The sequence below is a fragment of the Salvelinus alpinus genome, chromosome 19, assembly GCF_045679555.1.
Source record: "Salvelinus alpinus chromosome 19, SLU_Salpinus.1, whole genome shotgun sequence".
Taxonomy (NCBI): domain Eukaryota; kingdom Metazoa; phylum Chordata; class Actinopteri; order Salmoniformes; family Salmonidae; genus Salvelinus; species Salvelinus alpinus.
In genome coordinates this window covers 51,865,851-51,877,908 of record NC_092104.1, presented here as the reverse complement: position 1 = coordinate 51,877,908, position 12,058 = coordinate 51,865,851, and the positions used below count along the sequence as shown (strand labels likewise).

The 12,058-nt window shown below is 40.1% G+C and overlaps 1 protein-coding gene across 5 annotated transcripts in view; it reads right to left on the bottom strand.

Moving 5' to 3' along the window:
• The window catches only part of LOC139545802 (SH2B adapter protein 3-like), a 67,931-nt gene that overhangs the window by 39,774 nt on the left and 16,099 nt on the right, over positions 1–12,058 (bottom strand). The window lies entirely within an intron of this gene.

Here is a 12,058-nt window from a genome sequence, read left to right as displayed (position 1 = left end):
TGCTTATAGGTCTATAGGTTAATTTGCATAATTTTGTGGAATTAAATTGGCGCATGTGTATTTTCGTTTGTCGTCGTATTTTATCACACGGCGCACAGCATACAGAGTCTAGTTTGAGGAGCGGAATGGCCTATCACCTGTCAGACAGCGCAAGAGCAGCTCCTCAAAAAGCTGGTACTGGAGTGATACATGCTTTTATAAACCCAGTCATTGCGCAACAAATAACAATTCTAAATGCAATTGCGTGTTAAAACTGTTTTGATGGATACGATTAAAAATACATTATTTTTATTTCTCATTCTCAACTCGTAAATAAAAGTGCGCCTCCCATTCGAGTGCATAGGCTATAGTCAACGGTAAACAGGCAATCGGCGCGTCACCCACAACTACAATGTGAGCTTGAGGCAGTATACTTGTTTGAAACCTGAACGTCTTACTTTACCTCAAATAACGAGGAATGTCTTACCTTGCTTGAAATTAGCCTAGCCAAAATCCAACCGTAGAAATGTCGCGGCAATTATTTTATAGACTTCCTCATGCCGTTAACGAGCATTTCTCCCCTGTTCTATTGGTTTTCACATCAACTTTCTTTTGTTGTCCAAAAGCCAAAGGCACAATCATAATCATATTAGCAACTCACCCTGGTTGTTGGTATTAGATTCCCCCTCTAAGTTTCTAACTGCAATTTTTGTTTATCTCTGTCACATATGGAACCGCATGAGGGGCGCTGTTTAGAACGGTGTTTTCCCGCGAATTGCATTTTGGCAAATGTTTGAAAAGTAAATTTTATTAGCTACTTCATTAAATCAAATCTGATTTGTCACATGCGCCGAATACAACAGGTGTATGTATACCTTACTTACAAGCCCTTAACCAACAATGCTGTTTAGAGAAAAAAAATAAAAAATCCCCCATAATAATAATAATTAAAGAGCAGCAGCAAAGAGTCAGTGTGCGGGGCACCAGTTAGTCGAGGTAATATGTACACTACCGTTCAAAAGTTTGGGGTCACTTAGAAATGTCCTTGTTTTTGAAAGAAAAGCAATTTTTTTGTCCATTAAATTTTTATTTAACTAGGCAGAACAAATTCTTATTTACAATGACGGCCTAGGAACCGTGGGTTACCTCTTGACGCTAGGGGTCAGATTTTTTTTTTATTATTTTTTTTAAACAACGTTCCCAAGGTAAACAGACTATTTCTCAGGTCCAGATCGTAGAATATGCATATAATTTACAGATTAGGATAGAAAACACTCCAACGTTTCCAAAACTGTCAAAATATTGTCTGTGAGTATAACAAAACTGATTCTGCAGGCGAAAACCTAACCCGGAAGTGATTTTATTTTATTTACTTTTTAAATCTATGTTTCCTGGCCCGTCTTTCTTCCATTTAAAAGGGGTATCAACCAGATTCCTTTTCCAATGGCTTCCTCAGGCTGTGACCAGGCTTTAGACAGTTTCAGGCTTTTAATTTGAAAAATGAGCAAGATTTTTCAAAACTAGTCAGGTGTCCTCTGATTAGTTCCTGCGCGCGAGACAGGTACCTCTCCATTTTATTTTTCTCTCGTATTGAATAGGTTACGGTCCGGTTGAAATATTATCGATTATGTTTGTTAAAAACAACCTGAGGATTGATTATAAAAAACATTTGACATGTTTCTACGAACATTACGGATACTTTTTGGAATTTTCGTCGAACGGAACGAGGCTGTGGTTTTCTGAACATAACGTGCAACCCAAATGGCTTGCAAATTTTTTTGTTATAAAAGTAATATTTATCGAACAAAAAGAACATTTGTTGTGTAACTGGGAGTCTCGTGAGTGCAAACATCCAAAGATTATCAAAGGTAAGCAATTAATTTTATTGCTTTTCTGACTTTCGTGACCATGCTAATTTGGGGCTAGCTGTTGTAGCATTGATTGATACACTCACAAAAGCTTGGATTGCTTTCCCTGCAAAGCATATTTTGAAAATCTGACACGATAGGTGGATTAACAACAAGCTAAGCTGTGTTTTGGTATATTTCACTTGTGATTGCATGATTATAAATATTGTTAGTAATATTTTGCGCCCTGCAATTCAGCGGTTGTTTAGGAAAATGATCCCGCTAAAGGGATCCGTAGCACAGAGAAGTTAATGGCCTTGTTCAGGGGCAGAACGACAGATTTTACCTTGTCAGCTCAGAGATTCCATCCACCAACCTTTCGGTTACTGGCTCAACGCTCTAACCACTAGGCTACCTGCCGCCCCAAAATAACATCAAATTGATCAAAAATACAGTTGTTAATGTTGTAAATAACTATTGTAGCTGTAATGGCAGATTTTTTATGGAATATCTACATAGGCGTACAGAGGCCCATTATCAGAAACCATCACTCCTGTGTTCCAATGGCACGTTGTGTTAGCTAATCCAAGTTTATAATATTCAAAAGGCTAATTGTTCATTAGAAAACCCTTTTGCAATTATGTTAGTACAGCTGAAAACTGTTGTACTGATTAAAGAACAATAAAACTGTCCTTCTTTAGACTAGTTGAATATCTGGAGCATCAGCATTTGTGGGTCGATTACAAGCTCAAATTGGCCAGAAACAAAGTACTTTCTTCTGAAACCCGTCAGTCTATTCTTGTTTTGAGAAATGAAGGCTATTCCAGGTGAGAAACTGCCAAGAAACTGAAGATCTTGTACAACACTGTGTACTACTCCCTTTACAGAACATCGCAAACTGGCTCTAACCAGAATAGAAAGAGAAGTGGGAGGCCCCGGTGCACAACTGAGCAAGATGACAAGTACATTGGAGTGTCTAGTTTGAGAAACAGACGCCTCACAAGTCCTCAACTGGCAGCTTCATTAAATAGTACCCGCAACACATCCACCTAAATGTCAAAAGTGAAGAGGTGCCTCCGGGATGCTGGCCTTCTAGGCAGAGTTGCAAAGAAAAAGCCATATCTCAGACTGGCCAAGAAAAAAAAATTAAGATGGGCAAAAGAACACAGACACTGGACAGAGGAAGACTGGAAAGAAGTGTTATGGACAGACAAATCTAAGTTTGAGGTGTTCAGATCACAAAGAACAACATTCGAAAAAAATGAAGATGCTGGAGGAGTGCTTGACGCCATCTGTCAAGCATGGTCAAGGCAATGTGGTGTCTGGGGGTGCTTTGGTGGTGATAAAGTGGAAGATTTGTACAGGGTAAAAGGGATCTTGAAAAAGGAAGGCCATCCCTCACAGGCATACCCTGTGGACAGCGCTTAATTGGAGCCAATTTCCTTCTACAACAGGACCCAAAGCACAGCTCCAAACTATGCAATAACTATTTAGGGAAGAAGCAGTCAGCTGGTATTCTGTCTATAATGGAGTGGCCAGCGCAGTCACCGGATCTCAACCCTATTGAGCTGTTGTGGGAGCAGCTTGACTGTATGGTACGTAAGAAGTGCCCATCAAGCCAATCCAACAAGCATGGGGTGAAATCTTCAGATTACCTCAACAATTTGACAACTAGAATGCCAAAGGTCTGCAAGGCTGTAATTGCTTCAAATGGAGGATACTTTGACGAAAGCAAAGTTTGAAGGACACAATTATCATTTCAATAAAAATAAAAAACATTTATAACCTTGTCAATATCTTGACTATATTTCCTATTCATTTTGCAACTCATTTCATGTATGTTTTCATGGAAAAAACAAGGACATTTCTAAGTGACCCCAAAGTTTTGAACGGAAGTGTACATGTAGGTAGAGTTATTAAAGTGAATATGCATAAATAATAACAGAGTAGCAGCAGCAGCTTAAAGGGGGCGGGGGGCAATGCAAATAGTCTGGGTAACCATTTGATTAGATGTTCAGGAGTCATGGCTTGGGGGTAGAATCTGTTTGGAAGCCTCTTGGACCTAGACTTGGTGCTCCGGGAACTGCAAGCTTTGCGGTAGCAGAGAGAACAGTCTGTGACTAGGGTGGCTGGAGTCTGACAATTTTTAGGGCCTTCCTCTGACACCGCCTGGTATAGAGGTCCTGGATGGCAGGAAGTTTGCCATGCCAAGTCTCCTGAGGGGGAATAGGTTTTGCCGTGCCCTCTTCACGACTGTCTTGGTGTGCTTGGACCATGTTAGTTTGTCGGTGATGTGGACACCAAGGAACTTTAAGCTTTCAACCTGCTCCACTACAGCCCCGTCGATGAGATTTCATTACAGCATTTGCATGTTCAATAATAGGCTATAGCCTTTAAGACGATAGGCTTGCCATTATTCCATGTTTTCATTAAGCTCTTAATGAAAAATGTCAGTTCCTTGTATGTATGCATAGCATTTTTTGTTATTTTACTGTTTGGGGGAAAAAAATACAGTTTGTTGATCGGTTAATGAGGGTTGGTTAGTCGGAACCAACATTGACAGAAATTTGCACCCCTAGTTTGGTTATCTATTCTCTTCAAATTGATATCGTTTTGTTTTTTTACCAAATAGTCTCGGCCTAGATCGCAATATCATTTCATATAATATCATAAGGCCATAAGCATATGGAAATAGGCTTATATTACATTACATCCCAATAATGGATCATTGTAACATTATATAAATACTATATTAAAAAGCAGAAAAACATTTCCCCAATAGCAAATAGTGGAACAATTCCCACAATTTCAATCAAAGTTTGAGTCAATTCACATTCCTAGTTCCATAACGGTGTAGTGACTAGGCCTAAACAAGAAACTCACTGGTGTGCATAATGATAGCCTAAGAGAAGACAGTACAAATTTGCGTAGCTTTAACTTTGATAAAAAGAACAAGAAGGCAGAGAGGGTTATTCTGAGTACTAAAGCATGTCTTTTTCATCACTCATTACGTTTCCTGTAACTCTTGAGGGCGGCTAATTGAGTAACTGTTTTCACTGGCTCAGGCTAAATTTTCAGATGCTTAGTTGTGGTATGCAGTGTGACTGAAATTAACGCTGCATGTTGCTTTGTGGGTTTGAAGTATAGGCCCTAACAAAAAACAGATGGCCGATGAGGTTTGGTAGTATAAAAAGTATTTTCCATTGGGGCAATTCCGTGGGAAAGTCAACCTGAGCATCCACAAATGAAGTTAGTCATTTTCAAATGAAACCATGGTCAAATGTATCTTTAAAAAAAGGTCTATATGTTAGAGTTCAGGCTTTATTTGAAATGTTCAGTTAGTAAATTGTATGAATTTAGACCATTACAGAGTAGGATGTCATGTCTCAAAAAAGTATTTTCAGTCAATCATATTTCATGGCTTTTAAAAAGGGCTCACAGAACTTGTTTTTCCACACTGTCCCCCAGTGTTAGTTATGAAGATGAAATGTTATTGAAGCAACTGGGACAAGCAATGTAACATTCATAAAGTACTTTTAGGAAAAGGTTTTGTCAAAAATGCACCTTACATCAGATCATCTTGAAACTTTCTCTGTAAAGCGAACTTCTTTCAAGGTTTTATATGGTCTATAATTGTTTTTTCTTTTCATTATCAGTATCCTTTTTTAGCGTATTGATATCCGTAATATCCATAACAGATCTGGATGTGATGGTTATTGATGCACCATATATTCTCTTCAGAAGATTGTGCATTCACCACATTGTGTGATTGTTCTGAGATGTATTCTTCAGGCTTTCACGGAAGCAATTGTTGATATCTTGAAAATTATGTGTTGTAGCTAAGATTCTCTTGGAAACTATATGCTGAAATGCGTTTCTCATACATGGCAGTAATATTTTTGAGATAGAAAGATGAGAAAAGTGTTAAATCAACAATCTTTGAAAAGTCCTGGAATTGTAAAAGTTGTAGGAACATCTCAAGATCTCAAGGATGATCAATGGAAACAGGATGCACCCTGAGCTTATTTTCATAGCAAAGGGTCTGAATACTTACGTAAATAAGGTATTTATGTTTTTTATGTTACAATTATGTTTATGTTACCAGATGTTTTATTTTTATACAAAAAAACATTTACTTCTATATACAGTTGAAGTTGGAAGTTTACATACACTTAGGTTGGAGTCATTAAAACTTGTTTTTCAACCACTCCACAAATTTCTTGTTAACAAACTATAGTTTTGGCAAGTCGGTTAGGACATCTACTTTGTGCATGACAAGTAATTTTTCCAACTATTGTTTACAGACAGATTATTTCACTGTATCACAATTCCAGTGGGTCAGAAGTTTACATACACTAAGTTGACTGTGCCTTTAAACAGCTTGGAAAATTCCATAACATGATGTCATGGCTTCTGATAGGCTAAATGACATAATTTGAGTCAATTGGAGGTGTACCTGTGGATGTATTTCAAGGCCTACCTTCAAACTCAGTGTCTCTTCAATTGACATCATTGGAAAATCAAAAAAAATCAGCCAAGACCTCAGAAAAAAAATGTAGACCTCCACAAGTCTGGGTCATCCTTGGAAGCAATTTCCAAACGCCTGAAGGTATCACGTTCATCTGTACAAACAATAGTACGCAAGTATAAACACCATGGGACCACGCAGCCGTCATACCGCTCAGGAAAGAGACGTGTTCTGTCTCCTAGACAGGAACGTACTTTGGTGCAAAAGTGCAAATCAATCCCAGAACAACAGCAAAGGACCTTGTGAAGATGCTGGAGGAAACAGGTACAAAAGTATCTACAGTGGGGCAAAAAAGTATTTAGTCAGCCACCAATTGTGCAAGTTCTCCCACTTAAAAAGATGAGAGAGGCCTGTAATTTTCATCATAGGTACACTTCAACTATGACAGACAAAATGGAAAAAAATCCAGAAAATCACATTGTAGGATTTTTAATGAATTTATTAGCAAATTATGGTGGAAAATAAGTATTTGGTCACCTACAACAAGCAAGATTTCTGGCTCTCACAGACCTGTAACTTCTTCTTTTAGACGCTCCTCTGTCCTCCACTCGTTACCTGTATTAATGGCACATGTTTGAACTTGTTATCAGTATAAAAGACACCTGTCCACAACCTCAAACAGTCACACTCCAAACTCCACTATGGCCAAGACCAAAGAGCTGTCAAAGGACACCAGAAACAAAATTGTAGACCTGCACCAGGCTGGGAAGACTGAATCTGCAATAGGTAAGCAGCTTGGTTTGAAGAAATCAACTGTGGGAGCAATTATTAGGAAATGGAAGACATACAAGACCACTGATAATCTCCCTCGATCTGGGGCTCCACGCAAGATCTCACCCTGTGGGATCAAAATGATCACAAGAACGGTGAGCAAAAATCCCAGAACCACACGGGGGGACCTAGTGAATGACCTGCAGAGAGCTGGGACCAAAGTAACAAAGCCTACCATCAGTAACACACTACGCCGCCAGGGACTCAAATCCTGCAGTGCCAGACGTGTCCCCCTGCTTAAGCCAGTACATGTCCAGGCCCGTCTGAAGTTTGCTAGAGAGCATTTGGATGATCCAGAAGAAGATTGGGAGAATGTCATATGGTCAGATGAAACCAAAATAGAACTTTTTGGTAAAAACTCAACTCGTCGTGTTTGGAGGACAAAGAATGCTGAGTTGCATCCAAAGAACACCATACCTACTGTGAAGCATGGGGGTGGAAACATCATGCTTTGGGGCTGTTTTTCTGCAAAGGGACCAGGACGACTGATCCGTGTAAAGGAAAGAATGAATGGGGCCATGTATCGTGAGATTGAGTGAAAACCTCCTTCCATCAGCAAGGGCATTGAAGATGAAACGTGGCTGGGTCTTTCAGCATGACAATGATCCCAAACACACCGCCCGGGCAACGAAGGAATGGCTTCGTAAGAAGCATTTCAAGGTCCTGGAGTGGCCTAGCCAGTCTCCAGATCTCAACCCCATAGAAAATCTTTGGAGGGAGTTGAAAGTCCGTGTTGCCCAGCAACAGCCCCAAAACATCACTGCTCTAGAGGAGATCTGCATGGAGGAATGGGCCAAAATACCAGCAACAGTGTGTGAAAACCTTGTGAAGACTTACAGAAACCGTTTGACCTCTGTCATTGCCAACAAAGGGTATATAACAAAGTATTGAGATAAACTTTTGTTATTGACGAAATACTTATTTTCCACCATAATTTGCAAATAAATTCATAAAAAATCCTACAATGTGATTGTCGGGATTTTTTTTCTCATTTTGTCTGTCATAGTTGAAGTGTACCTATGATGAAAATTACAGGCCTCTCTCATCTTTTTAAGTGGGAGAACTTGCACAATTGGTGGCTGACTAAATACTTTTTTGCCCCACTGTATATCCAAAGTAAAACGAGTCCTATATCGACATAACCTGAAAGGCCGTTCAGCAAGGAAGAAGCCACGGCTCCAAAACCACCATAAAAAAGCCAGACTACGGTTTGCAACTGCACATGGGGTCAAAGATCGTACTTTTTGGAGAAATGTCCTCTGGTCTGATGAACAAAACTAGAACTGTTTGGCCATAATGACCATTGTTATGTTTGGAGGAAAAAGGGGGAGGCTTGCAAGCCGAAGAACACCATCCCAACCGTGAAGCACGGAGTGGCAGCATCATATTGTGGGGGTGCTTGCTGCAGGAGGGATGGTGCACTTCACAAAATAGATGGCATCATGAGGAAGGAAGATTATGTGGACACATTGAAGCAGCATCTCAAGACATCAGTCAGGAAATCAAAGCTTGGTCGCAAATGGGTCTTCCAAATGGACAATGACCCCAAGCAAAGTTGTGGCAAAATGGCTTAAGAACAACAAAGTAAAAGGTATTGGTGTGGCCATCACAAAGCCCTGACCTCAATCCTATAGAAAATTTGTGGGCAGAACTGAAAAAGCGTGTGAAAGGAAGGAGGCCTACAAACCTAACTGTTACACCAGCTCTGTCAGGAGGAATGGGCCAAAATTCACCCAACTTATTGTGGGAAGCTTGTGGAAGGCTACCCGAAACATTTGACCCAAGTTAAACAATTTAAAGGCAATGCTACCAAATACTAATTGAGTGTATGTAAACTTCTGACCCACTGGGAATGTGATGAAAGAAATAAAAGCTGAAATAAATAATTCTGTGTGTGCCTGGACTGTGTGTGCATGTGCCTGGACCTTGCAGGCTAAAATGCTGAGAAAAAAACAATGATCCCGCTAGCTAGCTATCTCTATCTAGATATATATCTATATATCTATACACACACACACAGTTGAAGTCGGAAGTTTACATACACCTTAGCCAAATACATTTAGGTCGTGGCTGATTTCTTTAGATTTTCCCATGATGTCAAGCAAAGAGGCACTGATTTTGAAGGTAGGCCTTGAAATACATCCACAGGTATACCTCCAATTGACTCAAATTATGAAGCTTCTAAAGCCATGACATCATGTTCTGGAATTTTCCTAGCTGTTTAAAAGGCAAAGTCAACTTAGTGTATGTAAACTTCTGACCCACTGTAATAGTGATACAGTGAATTATAAGTGAAATAATCTCTCTGTAAACAATTGTTGGAAAAAATACTTGTCATGCACGAAGTAGATGTCCTAACCGACTTGCCAAAACAATAGTTTGTTAACAAGAAATTTGTGGAGTGGTTGAAAAACGACTTTTAATGACTCCAACCTAAGTAAGTAAACTTCCGACTTCAACTGTATATAGACAGGTGTGTGCCTTTCCAAATCATGTCCAATCAATTGAATTTACCACAGGTGGACTGCAATCAAGTTGTAGAAACATCTCAAGCATGATCAATGGAAACAGGATGCACCTGAGCTCAATTTCGAGTCTCATAGCAAAGGGTCTGAATTCTTATGTAAATGAGGTATCTGTTTATTTTTTTAAATAAATTAATCAAAAATGTATAAAACCTGTTTTTGCTTCATCATTATGGGGTATTTTGTGTAGATTGATGAGGAAAAACATTGAAATCAATTTTAGAATAAGGCTGTAACATAAAATGTGGAAAAAGTCCAGAGAATACTTTCGAAGCACTGTCTGTCAATCTACTATCCCCCATAGTACAAAAGGTAAACCTATTCTATTCTAAATAATCCAAAACATAGTCTGGGACAGTTGTGGGATGCGATAGATCCATAGATCCCAAATTAATACAACCACTAGCATCAAAAAAACTTTTGACGCAACAGATCAGAACGTTTAGCTTTTATAAACTATTAGACAATTTATTCACATTATAAGCGCAGCAATGCGCACATGGTAGTAAGTTCCATTAGCGCAAAAAACACCATTGTCAAAAGTGACCGCAAATGCAATTATGCATGTAATGCTTTGAGTTTAAAGATGCATTTATGTGGTGAAAATTATCTTCCACAAACTTGAAACTCACGCACTTAGGCTCTACACCCCTTGTAAAGCGGATTAATGAGTTTACATATTTAAACCCCTTTTGTTTAAATAATATTTGTATCAAAACTTATAGGCATATGGGCTAAGCTACATAGGGTGTGCGACTATGATTAGAAAAAGTCGCAAAAAAAGGCTTTGTTTCTTATGCTGGGCATCATTCACAAGTGATAATATATATTTCACAACTGATAGGCTAATATTGTCACCCATTAGACTATTCGTGATTTAATCTTGTCTTTACATATACTAAATAATATAAACTCAGCAAAAAAAAAAAAACGTCCCTTTTCAGGAACCTCTTTCAAAGATAATTCGTAAAAATCCAAATATCACAGATCTTCATTGTAAAGGGTTTAAACACTGTTTCCCATGCTTGTTCAATGAAACAAACAATTAAATGAACATGCACCTGTGGAACGGTCGTTAAGACACTAACAGCTTACAGACGGTAGACAATTAAAGTCACAGTTATGAAAACTTAGGACACTAACGAGGCCTATTTCTATTGACTCTGAAAAACACCAAAAGAAAGATGCCCAGGGTCCCTGCTCATCTGCGTGAATGTGCTTTAGGCATGCTGCAAGGAGGCAAGAGGATTGCAGACATGGCCAGGGCAATAAATTGCAATGTCCGTACTGTGAGACACCGAAGACAGCGCTACAGGGAGACAGGACGGACAGCTGATCGTCCTCGCAATGGCAGAACACATGTAACAACACCTGCACAGGATTGGTACATCCGAACATCACACCTACGGGACAGGATGGCAACAACAACTGCCCGAGTTACACCAGGTACGCACAATCCCTCCATCAGTGCTCAGACTGTCCGCAATAGGCTGAGAGAGGCTGGACTGAGGGCTTGTAGGCCTGTTGTTAGGCAGGTTCTCACCAGACATCACCGGCAACAACGTCAGCACAAACCCACCGTCGCTGGACCAGACAGCACATTTATCGTCGAAGAAATGAGCGTTACACCAAGGCCTGTACTCTGGAGCGGGATCGATTTGGAGGTGGAGGGTCCGTCATGGTCTGGGGCGGTGTGTCACAGCATCATCGGACTGAGCTTGCTGTCATTGCAGGCAATCTCAACGCTGTGCGTTACAGGGAAGACATCCTCCTCCCTCATGTGGTACCCTTCCTGCAGGCTCATCCTGACATGACCCTTCAGCATGACAATGCCACCAGCCATACTGCTCGTTCTGTGCATGATTTCCTGCACGACACGAATGTCAGTGTTCTGCCATGGCCAGCAAAGAGCCCGGATCTCAATCCCATTGAGCACGTCTGGGACCTGTTGGATCGGAGGGTGAGGGCTAGAGCCATTCCCCCCAGAAATGTCCGGGAACTTGCAGGTGCCTTAGGTGGAAGAGTGGGGTAACATCTCACAGCAAGAACTGGCAAATCTGGTGCAGTCCATGAGGAGATTCACTGCAGTACTTAATGCAGCTGATAGCCATACCAGATACTGACTGTTACTTTTGATTTTGACCCCCCCCCTTTGTTCAGGGACACATTATTCAATTTCGGTTAGTCACGTGTCTGTGGAACTTGTTCAGTTTATGTCTGTTGTTGAATCTTGTTATGTTCATACCAATATTTACACGTTAAGTTTGCTGAAAATAAACGCAGTTGACAGTGAGAGGGCGTTTCTTTTTTTTGCTGAGTTTATGTGTGAAAGTTGTTTTGATTTAGAATGGACCATTATCATGCACCTGTATCGAAACCGGGTCAGCGGGATGTCATCTATGCACTTA